The sequence below is a fragment of the Anticarsia gemmatalis genome, chromosome 12 (assembly GCF_050436995.1).
Source record: "Anticarsia gemmatalis isolate Benzon Research Colony breed Stoneville strain chromosome 12, ilAntGemm2 primary, whole genome shotgun sequence".
Taxonomy (NCBI): domain Eukaryota; kingdom Metazoa; phylum Arthropoda; class Insecta; order Lepidoptera; family Erebidae; genus Anticarsia; species Anticarsia gemmatalis.
The window spans coordinates 5,327,764-5,350,813 of record NC_134756.1 but is presented as its reverse complement, the minus strand read 5'-3'; the positions used below and the strand labels follow the sequence as shown (position 1 = coordinate 5,350,813).

At 33.7% G+C, this 23,050-nt stretch overlaps 2 protein-coding genes across 3 annotated transcripts in view; both read left to right on the top strand.

Moving 5' to 3' along the window:
* Positions 1 to 23,050, top strand: part of spri (Src homology 2 domain-containing protein sprint) — a 223,868-nt gene that overhangs the window by 50,982 nt on the left and 149,836 nt on the right. The window contains exon 1 of one of the 2 annotated variants that reach the window (XM_076121059.1): positions 22,115 to 22,381. The exons of the other annotated variant lie outside the window; for it this stretch is intronic. The gene's annotated coding sequence lies outside the window, so the exon portion shown is untranslated. Of the gene's footprint in view, positions 1 to 22,114; positions 22,382 to 23,050 lie in introns of those variants that run through there. 2 annotated transcript variants of the gene reach the window in all.
* Positions 1 to 23,050, top strand: part of LOC142977280 (uncharacterized) — a 225,369-nt gene that overhangs the window by 67,544 nt on the left and 134,775 nt on the right. The gene's annotated exons all lie outside the window — the stretch shown is intronic.

The following is a 23,050-nucleotide window of genomic DNA, read 5'->3' as shown; positions in this document are numbered from 1 at the left end:
TAAGCTTTAAAAACGTGACGTGCTTAATAAACATCAGCTATTGTTGTCTGCGTTTTATGTTTGTGTATTATCAACACTTATAAATACTCATAACACGGATGTACGTTACAACGCTGGAAGATTTTTACTAGTCTTAGCAGTTGATTAAAGTAATTCGGTTTACCTGCATATTAACATAAGTACTTTCAATGTAATGAGACCAATGTTGAGAATAAACCTTACTGACAAATTAATTATTCTTAAGTCAAAGCGTTGTCTAAACAACGGCTTGCGACTAACTAGCTTTAAAAAGAACAGCTTAACTAAAACTAAGGGACGTCTCCCTACATTGAAACTACTAACAAATGCCCACCTAGAACAATCACCGGCTGACCAGTTTGTCTCAATAAAGCTTGTATACGTTGTAATTATGTAACGAAGTTGGACGCGGTCTAAGGGGAGGCTCCTTATAAAATATTAATGTGCCAGGCAACAGTGTAACGTTGCAAGCTAACTGAAGGGTTGTCCAACTTTCAAAGTAAACAGACAAAGGAAAACTGACCTTATTTTGTAGTACTCGTTATGCTGAAGAAGTGAAAACAGAATTTTGAATGTATACAGTTTTGTTTTATTGTTGATCTTGTTTAACATCATTTTTATGCGGAACTAACTTCTATCTACATAAAAGTACCTTCCCTGTGGGTTATTTTAGGTTATAAACTGTTATTGTCCCGAATGTCATCACGTAATTTTCAATAATTTAGTTGGGAAGAAAAAAGAAAATCAATTATACATACACAATAATACACATACCTTTTTTTTTCTAGCCTCATTCTGTGTCCCACAGCTGAGCAAGGCCTCTCCCTTAGATTTTCAGTCTCCTCGGTCGCTTATTGCGTCCGGCCAAGCGTCACATTTTTCTGGATACATACATACACATTTTAAAAATATCTCTTCTATAACGTAATCGTAAATGGCATTTATACTTATGCGAGGCCTACTCTAAGGTGCTATTTATAGTAAATTAAAGTTTATCTATTTCTTAATCACTTGTAAGTAAACTTACTTTGCAACCTGTAACTTTCACTAAGTTCAGGAAATGCAAGACTGTCTGTTATGCAACTAAATATACAGTAACAATTAATCAGTAGCAACAGGAAGCCTCTGTCAATGCTTGCTATAACATTCGTAATGGATGGAACTGAAATAGTCTAGCTTTTAAGTCACTTTGACTTAAATACTGAAATAATGTATGTGTACTTTGAAAAGTAACAAGAACAACACATTAGAATATGGTGGTTTTTGTCTGGTTTTATAAAGTTCAATAGTAGAATATCAATTGTAATGTTTTATTAATAAAATATTTGGCAGAAGTTAAGTTAAAATGAATGTTTACTATACTGATATTGTTTTCTATACTGTAAATTTTACTGTAATCCGTTACAACAATTATCTGGTCATAAATAACACATGAATGTCAGAGAGAAAAAAAATGGTATTAAGGTTTTTTAGTATGATTATGGGTAGTAAAACATACCCTTAATATGTTCCTGGTTGTAAAACGTTTACATTCCAAGTTTTATGTTAGTCAGTAACTGTGGTCAGTGCAGTAAAAATCTGCTGTTGTAAGGTCGAACAAATTATATAATACTTGCAAGAATAAGGCCGCCTTAAGAGATTCTTAAAACCTAACTCCTCTCTCGTTCGGGAGAAGACCCTTGCCTAGTAGTGGAGCAGTAATGGGTTAAAAAAAGGGTTTTGAAGGTATCAACCCGCATGTGTTTAAAAATCAATAAAGATAAAACTTTTATAATCATCATAAACGTTTAACAACTAAGGCTTTACGTGCCAAAATTCGAATCATTAATAGAGAAATTAATAATATTCTGTGTATTTGAATTATTAAATGTCTATTATATAGAGAACCTTTCGTATAGTGTTTTATTCGCATTCAAATAAACTTTCTCGACCTATATACTTATTTCACGGTAAGAAACCTTATGATAATGTAAGAAGGTACTTGCTTCAGTGCTTCATGAAATACCCGTATAAAGTAAAATACTTTTTCAAGAGTACGCGGTACAAAGAGCCTTATAAGTTGATTCAGTACCTTTCTGGATATAAACTAGTGCCGCTTGGTTTAAGGTAGCTCCGAGCAACGGATTTATAGTCCTTGAGAGAGCATTCGCGATGCTAAGATCTGTTTTATTAAGAGAGATTATACGTCTAGGTTCTAGAGGAGTTTTCTGTGATTTATTTACTTCATTTTCAATCTAAAGTATTGGTTTACCATTTTTCCAATACATTTCAAGATATTGGAAAGATAGTAATTAACGTAGTAAAATTTTTTCTGGAACAAAGTAAGTGCAAACAATTTCAAAGCCGGTAGTGATTGGTGTGATTTATACTGCTCCGAATAAAACGTTCACTCTCCTATAAAGCTTATATAATTAAACCAAATATTTCTGGACGATTGTTTACTTTTTTTTAAGCCATGAATGTCCATTGTTGGGCAAGGATCTCCTGCCAAACAGGGGGGGGGGGGGTTGGCCTCGTCCACGCTGGCCAAATGCGGGTTGGGTTACTTACTATAATTTAACTTTTACTTTTTGTATTTAACTGACGAAAACGTGAACAGTCTTTACAAAGATTAACAAGCTTTTCAACCGTAAAGTCACTCGACTCCCTTTTAATAACAAAGGAACCCTTCAAAAGTGAATAAGGATACATTCTGCGGTTTTCCTTAAAATAAGCGGAAAATTTCGAAAACGGTGGAAGGTAGGCCTGTCTGGTTTGTGAGACACAGCGGGGTCTTTATAATTGAGTGCATAAATCATATAGGATCGAAATGAGATGTGATCCTCCATAACTTTGCCATGCAATAGTTGAATGTGTATGAAAAACGACGGGGGAATACAAAGTGTCTTAACCACAAGCTTTGCTGATAAATAGCGTTTTTGATGCTTTAGTTTGATAAACGGTTGAATAGTTGTTGTTATTGAAACTATTTACTGGAAGAAAAGTGTACGTTATGATTCTGAATACCGAAATTACACTAGTAGTAAAAGACTGCGTTCCAACACACGATATTTAGTGAAGTTCAGGGTTCGGCTCTGATAAATATTAAATTACGGTTTATCAAGTACGGTGGTTGTTGTAATATAGTTTTTCTAAAATACTTTATAATAGAAGTTATCTTTGAAAATGGCGCATGTCTGGCATAAATACATTTTCTTGGTATAAAATAAAGATTGTTGATATAAAGCAGCAGCCAAGTTTATTTTTATTTATTTTATCATCGCGATGTTTCAAGCGCTCCATAGAGCCTGTAGGCCGCTCGGTAAAGCTAGGCACTATCAAGATGAGTGCTACTCAAATTGCAAGCAGCGAGAGATTGCGACTCACCGACAACAAGATACCATTAATTACTTTCACTGTGCTGAGTATTTATTTTAACAAAATATATTTTATTTAAATTCAAATTTTTCAAGAGTGATTAAGGGCATTTATTTTATTTTATTAAATATTCGCATATTTTAAAAGCACACACACTTATTTTAGTTAGAACGATAAAGTTAAAATTTTGCTTCTTATATATATATACATATTAGGCTATTCTACTGTCGGCGAAATATGAGTGTATTTCCTACACCTCTGTCTACACATTCGGGTACAAAAGGCGTGATATATGTACGTAACGTAACGTAAAAGTTTTTATATGAAAGTATAATAATATGTTAATAGATATCGTTGTAGAAATAGCTTTCTTGATTACCTTTCTTAACAGGACATTAAATGACCCAAGTGTAGGTACTATAACCGGAGTAATAATCTGACGAATAGTAAAACTTTTACGAATACTTTTTCTATCATATCGTGTTCTTCTTGGCTATATCGCTTGCATCTAGGGATAATAATGGAATTTTATCGGCCGTTTCATACGTAGTTCAGATCGTAAATATTAAATAACAGCTTACCAAAAGTGCGAGGTTGGATTTATGTCTCAATATCGTCCACCCTTAGCATTTGCCACCTGTATAGTTCCTTTGTAGTTAGGGTTACCATGTGTTAGATTAACAACGTTGATAACGCTTGCCTCGGGACCGAAATCCTGAAATACTATTTAGATTTTTTTTTAATGATTTCTGTCATCTTTGATTGCGTAAGCCCCAAGTCATGACTTTGTAATGATGCGATGACGGTCACAATACGCTAACACAATGAACAAATAATTTAATTTTGTAAAACACACATACATAATATTATGCATTTTTCCCATAGGGATAGGCAAAGACCACAGAATGCCACTTAGTACGATATTTGCACAGTTCTCCTGCCTCATTCACATCCATACATCTTGTCATACAGGAGGAACCTACAATTTTTTTATAATTATTATGCAATTATTATTGCTTAATACAAAAAGTATTTCACTTGTTCTTAGTAATCGAGACGTTTGGAATCCCTACTTTTAGTACCAATATTGATTCATTGTTGTTAATAGCGAAGTATCACGCGAAGGCAATTACGTTACGATTTCTTCAGCGAACTGCCTCAGTTATAATTACTTTTCACCTCTATTGAGCTCTCAAACTTATATTGAAGTTATAAATTGATGGTATCATAAAAGTGGCTTATGATGTAATGATATTTTATAGGTCTTTGTCTTGAATTCACATTGCAGATGATCAATGAAATGAAGTTTCAAATATAACTATAGTAAACATAAGCAGTTTAGTACAAAACTTAGCGTTTGAAACTAAAACCTTACGGTATAAATACCCGGTATACTGCGTAAACGTTTATACGAAAAGTTATCGTAATCGCTTAAATAAAAGTCAGCAACTAATTTGGCCCCTTTCACGAAAAATGTAAGTACATTTTCCACCAAAAAAAGGTCAAATGCTGACGAAACGTATAAATGCGGAAGCAAAATATGTGTGTAGGGATCGTAGAACGCGGCGTGCCGTAATTTTTATTTGTCCCTATTGGAAAAAGGCCTACTGTTTGTTGAACACACGATTTAATTCGGTCAGCTGACCGACCCAACCGAAGGGACGGTCATAATTATTGTGAAGTGGGAAATAAATATCCTCATCTCACTTTAACTAATGACCGCATCCCTTTCTGTTTATTATACTGGCCTACCGTAGCCGATAGTAAGTAAATATCTACCTTGAAGGTACATCTGCTTCTAGATTTAAATTTATTCAACAAATCGAGGTCGCAATTTATAATATAAACAGAGACTGGACGTCGGTTTGTTCATAAACAAAACAATAGAACAGTGTTATCCATTGATATTCAGTACGGTCGCCATGAAGTTGGTCGTTGTCGAGACATTTACTTAATTTGTCCGGATCAGGAGTTGCTAACGCCAGGATGTTTGTTCTATAGACGTGACGAGTTTGGCGGCTACGGAGTTCTTTACTGTTGATTGTTTATTTATTGGTATTTTTCAAACCTTAGCTTATATTTTTTACTGGTTTAATATGTAAGTACGGGTGGATAATTTGTAAAGTTCAGAAAATTTTACAGTACATTCCTTAATAATATTAGTTTTAAAGCAAGCGATTTTTAAACGGGAAAATTGCTAGGTTAAGCTTTAAATCTCCAAACTATATCGCATGTTATTTTGCAACAGTTTACCAACGATGCACGAAAACGACTGAACAAATGAACTAAACAAACAATACCGTTTTCCTCCAAACAGAAATCTGTTATTTACCAACTTTGTTGATAGACTCAGCTTTGTAACTTTTACACACACATTAAATTTAGTTCCACGTTGACAGACTTTAGGCATAAATTTACTTAGAAATTCATTCAAACTTTTCCCGTTAACAATGAATGGGACAAACGCTAACCTCCGCATAAAAGCCGCGGAACAACTGTAAATATGTCGCGGCAATGTTTTGTTGTTCCCTTAATTAATTAAAACAACAAAGTTACAAGTACATTTCTCTTTGACACAACGTCGCACGTAATTAGCTTGCACAATGCGCAACTTTGTAAATGATGTTAAGTTACTATGTATTTGGATTCGTTTGTCTTATTAAATGGTCGTGTTACGCTACGATATTTCAGCTTTTTTCAATATATCAATACATAAATAGGCTCAAAATTAAGCAGAAAATATGCCGTGGTGAATGTCTAGACTTAATCTGGGGGCACGGAAGTGCCCCCGCAAGTCGAGCAAAAAAAAAGCGGCACGGCCGTAACATCCTTTTCTCGAAGCAATTCGGGCTATTTTTGACACCCCTATAATTTCGTTGTGGATGAAACAAGAAGCCTGGATTTTCAGCAACTAATTAGTCATTGTATAAACACGGTATATTTAAAATTTCAGTCAATTTGAACCAGTGGTTTAAGAATGACAACTTGTTAAAATTTTGCATTTTGTCACTCACTGATTCACTGACTCACTGACTCACCGATCATCAAAAGTCTAAGGTACTTCTAGCAGACTTAGAAGCTTAAAATTTAGAATACAAATAGGGTTTAGTGTCTTAATCATGGGAAAAATGTAATATTTTCTAATTTTGGTCCAGTTTTCTAAATACACCAACTGCAACAATAACTTTGTAATCCCATATAAATGTATAAGATTACAAGGTTACATTTGCAGTTAATGAATTATTACTGTAGAAAATAAAATAAATAGGTGTAAATAGGTACCTACTATATGAGGCATAACGGGAGGGGGTATAGGGTGCGTAAGGGTGTTTAGCCCATGAAACTGAACAACATTCCCATTGGAAAATATGTTGAATTATGAAAAAAAAAACGTCTTTCCATACAAATTGGACTTATGTTAGTTCTACAAAAAGAAGTGAGATGCCATCAAAAACATTCTGTAAAAACCTCAAGTCTCGCCGTAAAAAGTTGTGAGATCTATATAATACCAAGTCGATTAATCTATTTAGTCTCTACTTAAAGGACCTTCTGTCTTAAGTTATTACGTATGTTATTATCATGCCAATTAAAAAAAATACCTTTAAAACAAATAGATCGACTTGGTCATCGCAAGAAAACACAAATTCGCCATTAAAATTTCAGGAGCATTAACTTGTCTTCTCGTCGTGCTGATTAGTGTGATACATACTAATAATTAAATCATGCGATGGCCAGGTCGGTCTATTTGTTTTAAAGGTATTTTTTTTAATTGGCATGATAATAACATACGTAATAACTTAAGACAGAAGGTCCTTTAAGTAGAGACTAAATAGATTAATCGACTTGGTATTATATAGATCTCACAACTTTTTACGGCGAGACTTGAGGTTTTTACAGAATGTTTTTGATGGCATACAACTTTCACCAAACCTTAATCCAATTTTGAACATACATATATCTGACAACTTAACATCTAAGTGTAAAGTGTAAAACAGCTTAACATTTTTACTGCTTTGTATCTCGAATATAAACATAAATCTCAACAAAGGATTGGGTGACAAAAGGCCAGAAAATACTGTTGTTTAAAACACTCCAAAACTGTCCTATATCGCGAACTTTAGCTCCGAAACTGAGATACCACGATTTATGTGCGGATAGTCCTTTCATGGGTCATTGCTCCAAACTTTCTACCGGCACCGATTAAGATTTACAACGGGACTCGTCCTAAATAACACGAATAGTTGGAAAACCTACTGATCCTTCAGTGTTTCGATAGAAGAGACAATTTATGGAGTTGAAACTATTTGTTTAGTGGTCAACTTGAGTTGGTGTTGTTGAAAATTTGTTAGACCATCTGAATTGTTACTGCGGTGTCGGATATCTGATAATGCTGACAATGTACGCTCCTACCGACGATCCTTGTTTATTGCAACTATTGACGTTTAATCACAATATTTAAATGTGTCAAATCAATTTATCGATCTCAAAACTACTTTCCGAGCTTGATGCTGTTCGTTTTTTCGTTTACTGAATATTTCATATACCGACTTGGAACGATTTGAATGTAAGTACCTTATTACGCTTTATTCGAAACGTCGGGTGACAAATAGGGTATCCTAACCTTTAATTTTCAATGGCGTTTAAGACCTGTTACATTATAATATTAGAGGTATATACCTTATTGCTTATTTTTGCTGCAGTGTAAAACAAAGACTATCAAGACTATTAACTGCACGTTTGGCGCAGTGGTTTAAGCGGTCACCTCGCCGCAACAACCGTCGCGCCGCGTGTGGTGGGCTCGAATCCCACCCGGGACAAATCTTTGTGTGATGAGCACGAGTATTTGTTCTGAGCCTGGTTGTGAATTATCTATATAAGTATGTATTTAGAAGTATATAAGTATGTTTATCAGTTATTTGGTTACCATAGTACAAGCTCTGCTTAGTTTGGAATCAAATGACCGTGTGTGAGTTGTCCAATGATATTTATTTATTTATTTATCAGTTTGAAAAGCCAGAATATATTAATCATTTTTAATCAATATAAAGGAAATACTTATCTACAGAAGGAGTCTCTTCCAGAGATTCATTCTCCGTGTGTCAATTTACCTCACAATGCGTGTGATAATTGAAACACCCTTAAGCGTAGGGCACATTTACATAGTAAGTAATATTGTTTTATACTAACGTTGCCTCACTTGCCTCGCATAATTGGTTCCGTAGTCGCTCAGTTTTACTATAACTGTTACGATTATAGTTATTACGGTAATTGCGATATTATTTACGTAATTGTCTACCCATTGATATAGATAATTAATATTGAAATGTCAAACATGCATGAGTAATGCGCCAATAAATCAAGCAATTGAGTCACCGCGTAGTTAATTTTGGGTCTAGATTAGATAGATTAATACTAAATTTTCGCTTTAAAATCCAAATGATGAGCACGGGTTTTCTCTGAATTTAAGATTATTTAAAGAATAGATCCTAACATACACATCTATAATACTTAAGTTTAAAAAGTCATGATAGTAGAAGTATATACTTGAATCACAGAAAGATTATAAACACCATATTTTTTTTAGGGACAGGTATTTATTAATATTCGATAATAATATATACCTATGTACAAAAATATATTATTTACAACAACATTACACCATTTACAAATTGATAAAAAACACAGTAGTTTTTATTCTATCCCAGAAAATTGTTAAATTGCAAGCTGTCAAAAATGTTGCACTAAACCGTATATTATTTAGCGCATTCTTATTCGGAGTGATTCGATAGTTTAACATATAATCGTAGAAATTATTTTGTCATTTGGCAGTTTGTTAACTTATCAGCTAAACAGTCTCGCCAAGTATAAGCGGTAGTATTTCTTTGTGTGTAGAAACGATTAGTATTCCGGACGTATTAACTTAATGATCGCATCTCTCGGATTCCTGGGCACCGTGCCCACGTGAAGACAATCCTTAACGTATGATTCGTTCACAGCCAGCTGTATTTATTGATATCTAAGTTATGTAGGAGGTGCAATATAAATGCAATAAGTATTACGTATAACTTGCAATATTGTTGTCAGCCAACCTGCACCGAAACGTTAGGCATTTTAAGGTAAAATGCGTGTTTACGTTAATTCCCGTATCCTATAACACATTGCAATTTTATTGATTGCAGATCTGCTTCAAATAACGTATGCCCGGTTTCTGAGTACATTTAGCGGTAGTTTATATATTCGATAGCGTTTTTTTATTGAGTTTAAACGCTTTTGAATAGATAAACTACCGCTAAATGTACCTCAGAATACGAGAGTTAAAGTGCCAATTAATTGCGCTCTCAGCTTTTTTTAAATGTCTCTGCCTTACTGAAAGAGCGAGTTTGTCGTTCAAATAATGGAATCTGACGTACACAATTAAAAATTCTAATACGAATTTCAAATACCTACCTACCATTACTTACCCGTCTTTAAAATACGCTCTTAACAGAATACGAATATCCATTGAAAATGTTGTACAATGTAATACAAACTCATCTCATTAAGCCAAACACAACAAACATCTCGACATGTTTCTTACGAACATGTAGTCAAAGAATACTGTTAGAACAACAATGAAATGTATTAGTACCTCCCCCAGACTCCGAGTAGGTTTTCAATTACACACGTCTCAGTACGAGGAAAGGGCGGGTCTTATTGAAAAGAACACGACGCTAAATGAATATGTGGATTAGATTAGAGTTTTGCTATTGTCGACACTTTTGGGGATTGTTGGTTTTAATTGAATGTGTTCGTGTAATAATTTTGATATGAAGATATTGTAAGATATTGTTGACTTCGAGTTATGCGTTTTCAATATAGGTTCTTTTTAAACTATTTTTGTTAAGAGAATACCCATTTTTGTAAACTACAATCTACACTTTTACAAAGACCTACGTTCTTTAACACGAAAATAAGTTGTATCAAAAATAAAAATATCGTACAACGTGCAAAAATTCATTCGCTAGTAATGTCTAATAAACTCACAGATGGAGTTGCTTGGTTGCAGTTGGTTTCTTAACCAACTTACGTAGACACAAAGCAAAGCAAAAGACATCGTTAACTACAATTCACAATCAACATTTCATAAAGCATCATTACTTAATAGATAAATCCTACACAGTTGGGTAACTACAATTACTTACTGTATTACTTAGTATTTTCTATATATCAACCGTTCCTTTCTCCTTAGTTAACGTGTTGCAAATCCGATGTCAGTGATGACCTATTGAACTTATGAAATATGCTTACAACTGATTTAAAGTACGTTTGATAGTTTCCAAGACTTCTTACTGTTAGTATAATCGCTTGGAATAAGTTATGCATGTAGTTTGCTTTGAGGCATAACTTTGAAGTCAAAGGAATGGAGATTATGAAGTTGAGGAATAAGTGGTATAAGTAAATTTTCACTGTATTATCAAAATATAATTAGGATCATTAAGATTTTAATTACCGGCGTAAATTGAATTGCTCTTGTCAATGATTGCAGTAATCAGTACTGGAAGACTCAGGTTTAAATTATTTCTATGGGACGACAACTTTATTGGACTGATAGGTACTATCATATCAGAACTTTGACTTTTCAAATTACTTTAAGTTACTGACGCTTGGATCTTAGGCAAGCAGTATAATGTGACGATAAAAATATTACGCTTAAGAAAACTGAGAACCAAAATGCAGGCTGTTCTCTACGACTTTTCCGAATCTACCGATAGACAATAGTTACAAAGGAATAAGCGATGAATGATCATTCAAGAGGGGTTTAAAGCTTGACTGACTACTTTGTTGGTTGTTTTCTCACATGAGTCAATTAGTATTCTATATGCAATACGGAAGCTAATAGCTTCCGTATTTACGGTTTACCACTGATAAAATATTACCGAAGCAAATATTATAAATTAAATTAAATTAGTTTATTGTTTTTTGGTTCGCCGTGGATTTCACAAATGGCTGCTTACTTATATTCAATATCGAGTCAAAAGTTCTATCGATGAGTTAAAGTCAAAAATACTTGATAAATAATTGTGTCCCATTGCTACGTACGTAACCCTATTCAAAGCATATATCCAAGCATTTAAAGCATTGTTAAAGCACCCATAAAATACCGTTTAAATGTAATACATTTAGAAAGCGTTCTGAAAACGAGGCACACTTAGTTTTGCTAAACTACAGTTTGCAACAAATAACAATGCATTAGTGAAGTTGAATTTGTTCAGGTGGTTGCCTGTATGTTGCAAGTTTGTCACAAAATATATGGAGTGTCCACATGTTCCACTGAACTCGTTTCATGAAAATGGATACGTTTTCAGGCTTGTTTCAGAATACATAATGCAGCTGCATGTTATCTAAATGTAGATTACTAATATTATAGAATCAAATTTGTTCGGTTGCTTTGAAAGCTTGAAAAGGATAAAAAGAGTTATGATACTGTTCTACCTATTCGGTAGTTTTTCATACCGGTAAAATTAAGGAAAAGGCTTGAGGGAAAGGAAAAATCTTATGGTATTGCAATTTGCTATAGGTAAAGAAAACTTTAAAGTATGTCAATGTATAAATATTGTTAAGAAATGTGTAATTGCGCTTCTATTGAAAGGATGCTTATAAACATACCGACATTTTCCACACCTTTCTATGTTTGTAATTGTAAAGAGACAGGAAAGGAAGTACAATCTACAAAACTATTTATGTTTATAAATCCTTACCGTTAAAGTAAGATAATGATAGGGAAATATTCGTAGAAATTGATATTGTTACGTTTATGAAAATCAGGAAACAAAAGTAAGAGAAAAAACGAATTGGCATCTTAGGAGAATGTCCACAAATCTTTTCCGAAGTCACAAAGTATTTGTATTTATGTATCACCGTGTGGTTGATGCATTTTCTATAACAAATATTTTATTGATTAATTAATTACAGTAAGTAGTATTGATTTCGATATAGTTTCTCTGTGGCAATGCATTGGGGTCTATATATCTACGTTGCAGCAGTCGCGTGTCCGACATGACAGGTGGCGGAACCTATTGCTACTGTCAGGCTATTTACACGCATTTAGGCCACGTCCATACGATCGTGATTAAGAATTTATTGGTTCTAATTAATTTTATTGTGTACACATTATTAATTAATGTGGTTAAATTGTGGTAATATAGTTTTTTAGTTGTTTTCGTTGCATGTTCGTTAATATTGTTAAGAAATTAAGGCGAACATGCAATCCAAAGTAAAATGCATGTTCGCGTTAATTCCCGAGTCATATTGGATGATATAAATTTATTAACAACGATCATCATATTATAATTCGATAACTTATTGACATGCTTAAGAAAAGTATGTAACTGTTTGTTTTCCCTAAGTAAAAAATAAATACTTTTGACATTTATTTCGTAATTTTAACTTCGTTACTTCAAAATGAAAAAGAAACAAACCTTTTAACCTGAATTATTGTCATTGTCATGTTACACACAGCCTAACACTAATTGCATTTCTCAACAAAATTAGTTAATCATTCACTATAACTCATTATTACACTTATAGCTTGAGGGTTCATAAAAATGTCAATCAAAGTGCAATGAAGTTTCAAAAGCGATTCGATGCTTGAGCAAATAACTAATTAATCATTTACCAGCCTTTGGACAATAATAAATAATTAGTATTGACTCAACACTATCGTAAATTTTCGTAATTACAAGTATTACACTGTTATTAATGAAAGGATAAAATAGGTCTTAGTAGACTGATTGCGTTTAGAAATATTGCAGAACTATAAATCTTTTTTGATTAACAAACACTTATTGATCTAATCAATAAATGCATTTTCAACTAAGGGCCGGTTTCACAGTGTATAGGTAAGTTAACCCATTTGCTTAATAAAGTTATAGTAATAATTGGCGAAATTCCATCTGATAAGCTATAGATGATATATATATTGATAAACAAAAGCACAAACTTCAGTCTTAGACAAAAAAGAAGTAGCAGCGTGATTCTCTATACCTATGTATATCTAATGTAGATAACCGATTAGCTATCGAGATAATTTGTCTGAAATTCGAAGAACAAGTTCTGAAATAACAGGCGCCGTAGAAACCATTCTTGCAGTACATTTTAAATATCAAACTCTCGATACTCTTTACCGGCTGTAGAGAACCTCACTACAGTCATTAACTATTTACAATACAGAATGCGAGTAAGATACCAAACTAATATTTTCAAGTGGCAATATTGTGCACATTTTAGTTGTTTGTGCTTCATCCCTTGCACACTAGTTATCGCTACGTTGTTCACCCCTGAGGGTCCCGAGCTGCCCAGTCCATTTGCTATACATTGTAACACTACAGACTGGCCTTTATGCCTTATTCATACCTACACAGCTCAGGGGTGCCACTAAAGAATATTGTATGAAATGGCTTTGTTAGTTTCTAAAGTTTAACGGTGGACGTGTATTTAAATATTCTAATGGGATTGTGAAATTTTATGAAGAACGTGTTTACTATGAATGTGTAATCAAATGTGCAAACATAAAGGTAATAAATGTTTCTATGGTTTTAACTTGCCTTTGATCACAATAATTTTAAGCAAGATTTTATCATTTTCTTTAACCCATTAGCTTACAAGATCAGAGCAAAAATCCAGCAATTAAGTATATAATGTAGTAAAAGTTAAAAAGTTTTATTTTTATAGAAAGCTTTTAGGAAACGAAATCGAATTATTATACCTGAAATGTCTAAATAACATTTAGACGCAAACTAAATACTAGTCAGAAAATAAAAATAATATAAAATTGTAGCTCATAAAGTAAAAGGTTTGAAGTAATAAAGTGAATAATGCTTCCAGTTAAAAAAGCTACTTTTTATACTACACAGCCCTATGTCTAAAGCAAAGCGACGTCCATCAAGTGTCTGCGCTGATTGCTGAGGAAATTAATCACAATAGAGGAGTAGCCGTGCCATACCTTTGTTAACCTTACTTTTTATTCCGACGGATCCAGGAACTCATAGTTCATTGTTAGTTTATAATAATAGCTGAAATTTGCTTCGTAGTCATTCAAATTATAGTGTTCGTTATAACGGTAATTTAACTATATAATTAAATTTGTGTCTGCCCGCGATTTCGTAGAAGTCAATACGTTTCTAAATAAAAAGTACTGTATATGTTAATCTAAGTTATCTATACTAATATTATAAAGCTGAAGAGTTTGTTTGTTTGTTTGAACGCGCTAATCTCGGGAACTACTGGTCCGATTCGAAAAATTCTTTCAGTGTTAGATAGCCCATCTATCGAGGAAGGTTATAGGCTATATATCATCACGCTACGACCAATAGGAGCAGAGTACCAGTGAAAAATGTTGCAAAAACGGGGAAAATTATGATTCTCTTATGTGACGCAAGCGAAGTTGCGCGGGTCAGCTAGTAAACTATATGTGTACTAAATTTCATTAAAATCCGTTAATTGGTTTTTGCGTGAAAGAATAACAAATATACTTTCATACAAATCTTTTAAATTATGGTTAAAATAAAGTACTAATAGACTCTTTATAGTATTGTAGTATAGACTATAGCTTTTAGAAAGGTTCGAACAGTACTAGGAAATTCCTACGTCAAACGTTATTGCGAAATACTATATTTATAGCACAATGATTGACTGAAAACGGATATTGGCTTTATCTAATTTATTTTAATAGGTTATGCAGCGGGATAATGACCACATTCCATTAACAATTTGAGGATGCACAGGTCAATGATATCATTTATTGCCTTCGTCTAGCCGCAGGCTATTTGTGAATTTTAAATGATTTATTTGCTATTTGTTCCTAGTTTTGATATGAATGGAAGACTACGATTTTATTTACTAAAACATACCTATATCATCTAATTAGATAAAAGATTAGGTTTTTCTACCCCTATTGGTAGAAAGCGTGATTTAATGTATGTATAATAAACTCTATATTTTATGTAATAACAAAATAATTAAAAAATAATTCCTCAGAGGCCATAGTAGGTATCCTATCGAGAGGCAAATACAATAAATGTTTTGTTAGTAGGTGTGTCTATCGATTTACAAAGTTATTTGGCATTTATTTGTATTGGCGACCGGAGTTAACCATAGTTATTGTGTATCGCGAAAACTTTCGTTATTTGTTCGTTAGCGATAACGCGTACGATGTTATTGCGAATGTTTGTATAAGTAATAATTAATTGCGTATTTGTTTATGTTTGGAAGGATAAGTAACAAATTACGAGCCAGTTAACCATTTTGTGTAAATACTGGTTTAATCATTGATCACTCTACTCTCTTTTACTAATTTAAATTATTTAGTAATTATCTTATTGTATTTTTCAACGTGAATTGCCTACAGTGCTAAAAGAAGTACTATATTATAGGGATATTATTAATTTTTGTCACGCACTATTAAGTATGATTGGCAACGCAAATGTATGCCGAAACAAAACAATGAAATACGTAAGAAAAAATAAAATCATGTTTTCTTGCTTGGCTTGGTCTTGGTAAAGTAACATCAAAGCAAACAAGAAGCAAGTAAAACCTACAATACTTTACCTAACATAGGATATTATTCTACTCCTTGTAAATATTGACCGATAAATTATTACGGTCGTAAAATATGCTAAGAACATCATTATACTCGTAGGTCATAAGCATATTTAGATAAAGAGTAGGCGTTTACTATGTTCATAAGCCTAGTCATAGTTTTACACTGTTAGCACAATAGGATGCCCAGTAAACATCCATAGTTCCATACCATAAATGTCCACAAGGAAGCGATGCCCGCGGGTGGGCTTCTTGAAATATTACACAGACTTTTTTAGTGTCTTCACCGAGTTTATATTTATATGACTTCCTTATTTTAAAAGTATTGCGTATCAAGTAAGGAGTTCTCGCTAATTGTTATCGATTGGTTTCACGTGTGGTCTCGCATGGTGAAGTTAAAATTACGGTGCTTGTCTCTCATTTAACAAGTTTACTTGTCAATGATTAAATTTTTCTCGCTTACTGCATCTTGAGGTATTTTTTCCGAATGCCATGAAATTTCGTATTTTTTTTTGTTCTTACAATTTCTACCTTTCCTGTGTAATATATCTAGTCGTGGAAAGTATGTGATAGGTGTTATAAAATTACTAAAAACTATACAACGGACTTATTTTAATTAACTAACCAATTTAAATAAAAATTGCGTTGATTTGACGGATTTTTCGCCTAATAAATTTCCGTTTTATTACATATTTTATGAAATACAGACCTTCCAATCGTGGTTTATTATGGACAAGGCATGATCTAAGTAAACAGCTCTCCCAGTAGCCTTCACGATTGTTAAACAAACTACCGATTACAATGGTAATGAGCCGCCTCATTGACCTGAGGTTGATCACGACTTGCGATCATTAATCGTTCGAAGCTCCTGGATTCCTGGTCTTACTGGGTCGAAACACTTATACTTGCTGCTAACTTTATAACGTTTGTAAATTGGTTAGATTGATGAAATTGACAATATGGAACATGCTAAACAGATTTTCATGCTGTATTTACTAGTGATGAAAAGGATTCTTAGAAAAAGATAGTAAACAGTTACCACAATATTGCGTGCAGTTGAAAAACACTTTCGGGCAGATAGTTGTTATACACATTGTTACATACTGTTGTGATATTATAAAAAGCTTGTGAAGCAGAAATATTGAATAGCAGGCCTAGATTGCTATTACAAGTCGAAAATATTATTCTATCTTAAGAGTAAGATGGTAAGAGCAACGAGTACGAAGTTTAACTACCAATTTGTACTGAAAGAGCGGTTACATAGAGTTCAATGATATTCGTTTTACGTCATTTCTATAGTTTAATAGTACCATTGCATTCTTATTTTACACTCAAAGATTTTACGTTCCTGCTTTTCACAAAGCTTTAGATTTAAAACCGCATAGAAGGAAACTTAAGAGCTAATTAGTTTTGACTCGAGTTAAAAATTAATTGTAAGGTTCAGTGAAATTACAGAGAAAAGCAAATTTTTTGTATCTGATTCCAAATAATATTTTAGTTATTCTCTTATTTTCATAATATTGATTAGTAAATGTTTGTACGTGCTTACGAATCTCACATCTATCAGCGATATGAGAATCAGATAAAGTCATAAAATAGTAAAAACCTGTCTAACATGTTTTGACACACATCAAAGGTATCAATTAGTTCGATTTTATGATTGACATAATTAGAACCGCTTCCTGTGCTTGAACTAATTCATAAAAATCAAACCTAACCTCTTGTCTTACCACTACGCAGAAAAAGTATCAACTGGTTCTTTACTCCAAATTAAAAAAGTATCACCTGAATGATCTGTTGATAGTTTTACAATATCAAATAAATAAGATATAACGACTATTTTAAATTGAGACACCTGCCATTGCCCATAAAAGTTCACGACTGCGATGAATCACCAACATATTTCTGAAGGCCATAAGTTTTTTTGTTTGATTTCTAATGCCCATCTCGTGGTCATTGTTACGTATTACGTGAAAGGGTAAGGAAGAAGGAATGCTGCTTTACATGTCTATTTGAGTTATTGGAGTGTAGGATGTTATTGTGAACGAATAATATTATATTAACATAATAAAACATAACGCATTTGATAAAATATGAACACGTTATAACTTTTGAAGAAAGAGTTATGATTGCTGTGAGTAAAAAGATACTGGTTCATTTAAAAGGATTAAATATTTTTTAATAAATGATGTTGTTAAAAGACTCAATTCTCATCGTGAAACATTGATCTAACTTTAATCGCCAAATGTGTTTGGTCAGCACAGAACTTTAGAACGGCCCAAGAATTCGGCTGATTGTATTGTCTTTGTCATATTTTTTTCAAGGGAGGAAAAAAATGCTAGGAAAATAGCAAAAACATATCAATTTACGCGTGAGCGAAGCAAGCAATACCTAAATATTTGTGCCCACAAATGTGACATTAACATCTACAAGTTGGCTTATCATTTATACCAGCTAAGTTATAGCTAAACCTAAACTACAACTTTCATTTCCTAGACCTAATGTGTGCTAGATAGCAAGAGATGCGGTAAAAGCTTCCTTGTCAACCTTCGTGATGTCAGGCCGGCGCCCAGACCACCTGTGGCGAAGATTGAGATACCTTGCAGTAAGATAACATTGAAATTTATTGCATTTCTCTAAAGGTTTATTTTAAAAGGTGTATAAGATGATATTACTGAATAAACTTGTGAATTATGATTGTGAAAAACAACTTACGTCTGTTATGTTTATTATTCTTTCAAACCTTCATAGAAATGAGCATAAATAAAAAGAAAAAAATTAGTTCGTTAGATATTGAAGAAATAGGATTTTGCAGTTAACATTAGTAGAACAAGAAACATTAGCTTTAGGACTTACCTATCCTTAAGAAAACACGAGTAGCGTACACAATTTTTACAATTATTGTGTCCTGTGTTACTTATTAATGAAATTCTAAACCTTAACTGAAACTAAAGCAAGTAGGTACTATAAATATTGTCTTACATATCATGTTAAAGTTACCTTTCCATACGTTCACATTCATCCTCATGTTTACAAGATACACGTCACTCGGCAGTTAATGTCCAGTGGTTCACATTAAAATACGTAATTATGTCAACACTGACTGACTCATGCTCATCGCCATCCTTGAGATAACTTAGCGGTCAATTCTCGACGTTCAACTATAAAGGTGTGGCTTTCGAACGTTCCTTTACAGTACAATAGCTTAAGGAGATACGTTTCGTATTATTAGTAGGGATGGAACTTTCTCTTATTTTATGCTAAGTATCTTACTGACAGTTTATTGGTAACGACATGTTACAACAGTTACACCTCCTAAGATGAAAGTGGGGAATAAAATATATTTGTCCACCAGCAGACACCCGTTGTATGTCTTATTTAAAATATTTGAGAGGTAGATTTTTGGAAAAAAAAGCTTCTTTTTTATCAAAAACATGGCATGCAACAATATTCATGCAAAATTTCATCAAATCAGTTTAGTAGTTTACCGTGAAAGCGTAAAAGACAGATTTTTACATTTATTAAATCAAAATTAATAGAGTAAGTATAAAGCCCAGATAGTCTATCTTACTTTGAAGCTCGAGAGGGTAAGAAAAAAGTTTGTAGCCGATAAGTCACGATATTCTTTTGTCATTGAATATAAATATTATGTTGATACAAAACGATTGCAAGTAAGTATATCAAGTGCATAAGTAACATAGCACCTCATCAATCTTATTCTAACTTTGTCGTCCCACATTTCATTAGGCTCTCAATCTGCCGGTGCTAAGTTCATGTCGAATGTTTATTTATAAAGCGTTAATTGCACCAGTTCTGCGTACCTTCTCCCACGTGTTGATGTCAGTTCGCAGTAATGCTGGTACTGATATGTTTATGTCTAGAGGTTAATATAGTGTACTATGTATAGTTTGAGGGTGCTATCTATTGACTTTATAGGGATAAGATATACTCGTATGGATACAATGACCTCAGTAATGACTAGGTAAGGAAGGCGATTAGCTGGCGGGAGAGCCCGACAGACCCCCGCTACCTCCCTGGAGCGGGACATGCAGTAATGCATTTTCCTGACGAAAAAAAAAAGGTAAGGAAGGCGATCATTCGTGTTTTAAGAATTTATAGAATTTATTTTAAGTAATTGTGAAAACAGCCCCAATATGATGAGGTGGATTCGAAATTCTACTAAATTCTTCCCCCACATCCACATATTCAAAATGATAATTCAAGTGATTACTTTTTGCAATAATTGTACTATAAAAATATTAAAACTACCCATACATAACGCTTGTTAAAGGGTTACTTAAAAATGTAACCAAACTGATTTATTCCTCCGTATTCGGGTAAAAAAGAATGGACATACCGTTACAAACTAGATAAAGCCGGCAGTGGCATCAAGTACGGCTTTTAGAATCGTCTCGCGCCATCACACCCAATTTACGTCCCTCCAGCTATTTCACGGCTCCTTCGATGCTAAATTAATTAACAACGAAGTGTACTCACAATTTTATAACGATATAACTGAACCTTTTTTGGGGAAACGGACACCAATTGACTTTAGATTGCTTTAGATTAAACTGTTTACTGAAGTACATAAATAAATAAGTTATTGTCGATTTTCCATTTAGTTCGGTCACAATGAACTATGAACCGAGTTATAGCCTGCAGCTATCATCAGCAGTAGCTAAACGAAAATATTTACATCGAATAGATCAGGAGATCTCTTGTTGTTCATAACTGTTCACATAAGTACATGATAAAAGTAAACGACAACCATTACCAGCATTACGCAGCTTTGTTAAATCATTACAAAATACTCGTAAATACTGAAGATATTTTAATGATCTTATTTCCGGTTTCTGAGGTACATTTAGCGGTAGTTTATCTATTCAATAGCGTTAAAACTCAATTTTCAAAAAACGCTATTGAATAGATAAACTACCGCTAAATGTACCTCAGAAACCGGGGGTTAGTCATTTTATTTCAACGCCTTAAAACAATTTCAAAGAACATCTATCTCATTTTAAATTCTTCATAATTTGCCTGCAGAACTTAAGTGTCGTAATTAATTATGCAATGGGTGGTATCATCGGACAGAGTAATGCTCCAATATGTATTCATAGCTCCAACTTCATTAGCCCTCTTGTCTCCCAAAGGCACTCTTCAAAATTCTTATTAATTTCACAAATACTTCGAGCAAGTACGTTTTTATTTTTCAGTATATTCTAGGCGACCCTAAAAAACTAATAAATAAATGAAGAAGTATTCAATAAGGATTTCGTTTGGTATTGTTTTGGGACTATGCTTATATTTTTAAAAGACAAATGAATTTGAGGTATATCTTGAATCATTTTTTCAACATACGCGACTAGATTGATTTGTATTTGCTATTCTTGTCCTTATGCAAGGTATAGAATGACAATATCTATAATTAATGCATTTGATATTTCCGCGAAGGTCTTTAAAAGTCACGTTCAAAGTAATGCCTACATTTGGCGTAGAAATAAACACTGTGACCGTCGTAAATAAATTTTACTTTCATATGAACGTTAGCAAGCCATTCTATGTAATGACCAACTCGTTTCAACTGACCTTTTTTGCTATACGACTCACGATTGCGTCCCATAAAAGGCTATGTCCAGATAACTTTATTCCACATAATGCGTCCCCATCCCTTTGAAAAGGAAAGTTGTATAACATTTTTTGAGATCGCTTCCCTTTTAAGGCTACTGCCAGTACTTTTTATTGCAGAAATGGATGCGAAAAGGAATGCTTCTGGACAATATCAAAGGGTTCGCCGACTTTATGGGTGCATATTTTTTATTTAAACGTTGGCGACGCGGCTATAACTTGCTAGAATGTTTTCCAATTAACCGCATGAATTATTTGACGCGGCATTGAATGAACATAGAAACTGAGAGGAAATTGAATAGGATTTATTCGAACAAAAACTTAATCCTGGAATCCTAAGCTCCTGTAGGTGTGTTTTGGTTAAAGGGCAAACACCTTCCGTGTGGTATTCCAAGTAATTAATGTCCGTCGCCTCGGTGACCGAAGCCCAATAAAAACACGTCCGAAATCGCATCCCGCATGTAAGTTCCAAGTTCAAATTAAACCCGTCGAGCGGTCGGTCGTCCTGCAGGGAGCGCGCGCTCGCCGCGATCCTCGACGCAGTGCGCCAGCGCCGATGTTTCCGATCGGTCGATTGGATAGCGACGCAAACGCGTGCGCGTTGCGAAAATACCGCAAATATATTTACACTCGCTTTTGTGAAAAGTGTTCTGTGTTTCTTTGCACAAGTGCCGTTTCAGTATCCGATTTGAACACCGAAGTGTTTCCTTTCTTATGCAGTTCAGTTTTGTGTCAACCGTGCAAATTTCGTGATTGTGCGCTATTACTGTGACTAGTTTAGAACTCAATTGCTTTATGTGTCTAGGTATACTGGCGCTATCTTGTTTAATTAAAGTTCACCGACCTATTACAAACATCACCATCGAATTTCGTTACGCCAATTCAGAAACAAATTTAACTATTAGTTATAATTATTGGAAACATGAATCAGTTCGGAATGGTTGTTGTCAAATAGTGAATGATCTAATCGACACCTACTAGCGTATTAATGCAAGCCCTCGCAAGCTATTAGTGCGATAATAATTCATCGTTGTATTATTCAGTACTTGAAAGTTTCAAATATCTGCCTACGTTCACATCTGAGAATTAGCAACGGGATGCAACGGACATGAGTTTCCAGGAAGCCATTACCTTCTTGTGACAATGACTTTATTTCATCAGCAGTCTCTTGCGCGTGTAACTGACCCTCATAATGAACTATAACTGTTTCTTTATTGACTGTCCCATTTAGCCCTCAGCCAGTAATGATAATGTTCGACGTTTTATCTTTATCTGATATGAAACGAACGTCATTTAATGTTTGTTTTGAACCTAGTCATTTCTTTTGCGTTGCATTTTGCTCACTTTGTGCATTAATCATCATTTGAAAGCTTATTGTGCAATGGCTTATCTTGCACTTTCATAGAAGTTAAAATGTATCAGACGAATACACGTATGTTAGAGTAAAAAGTGTTCGTGATAATCCAAGCTGGTT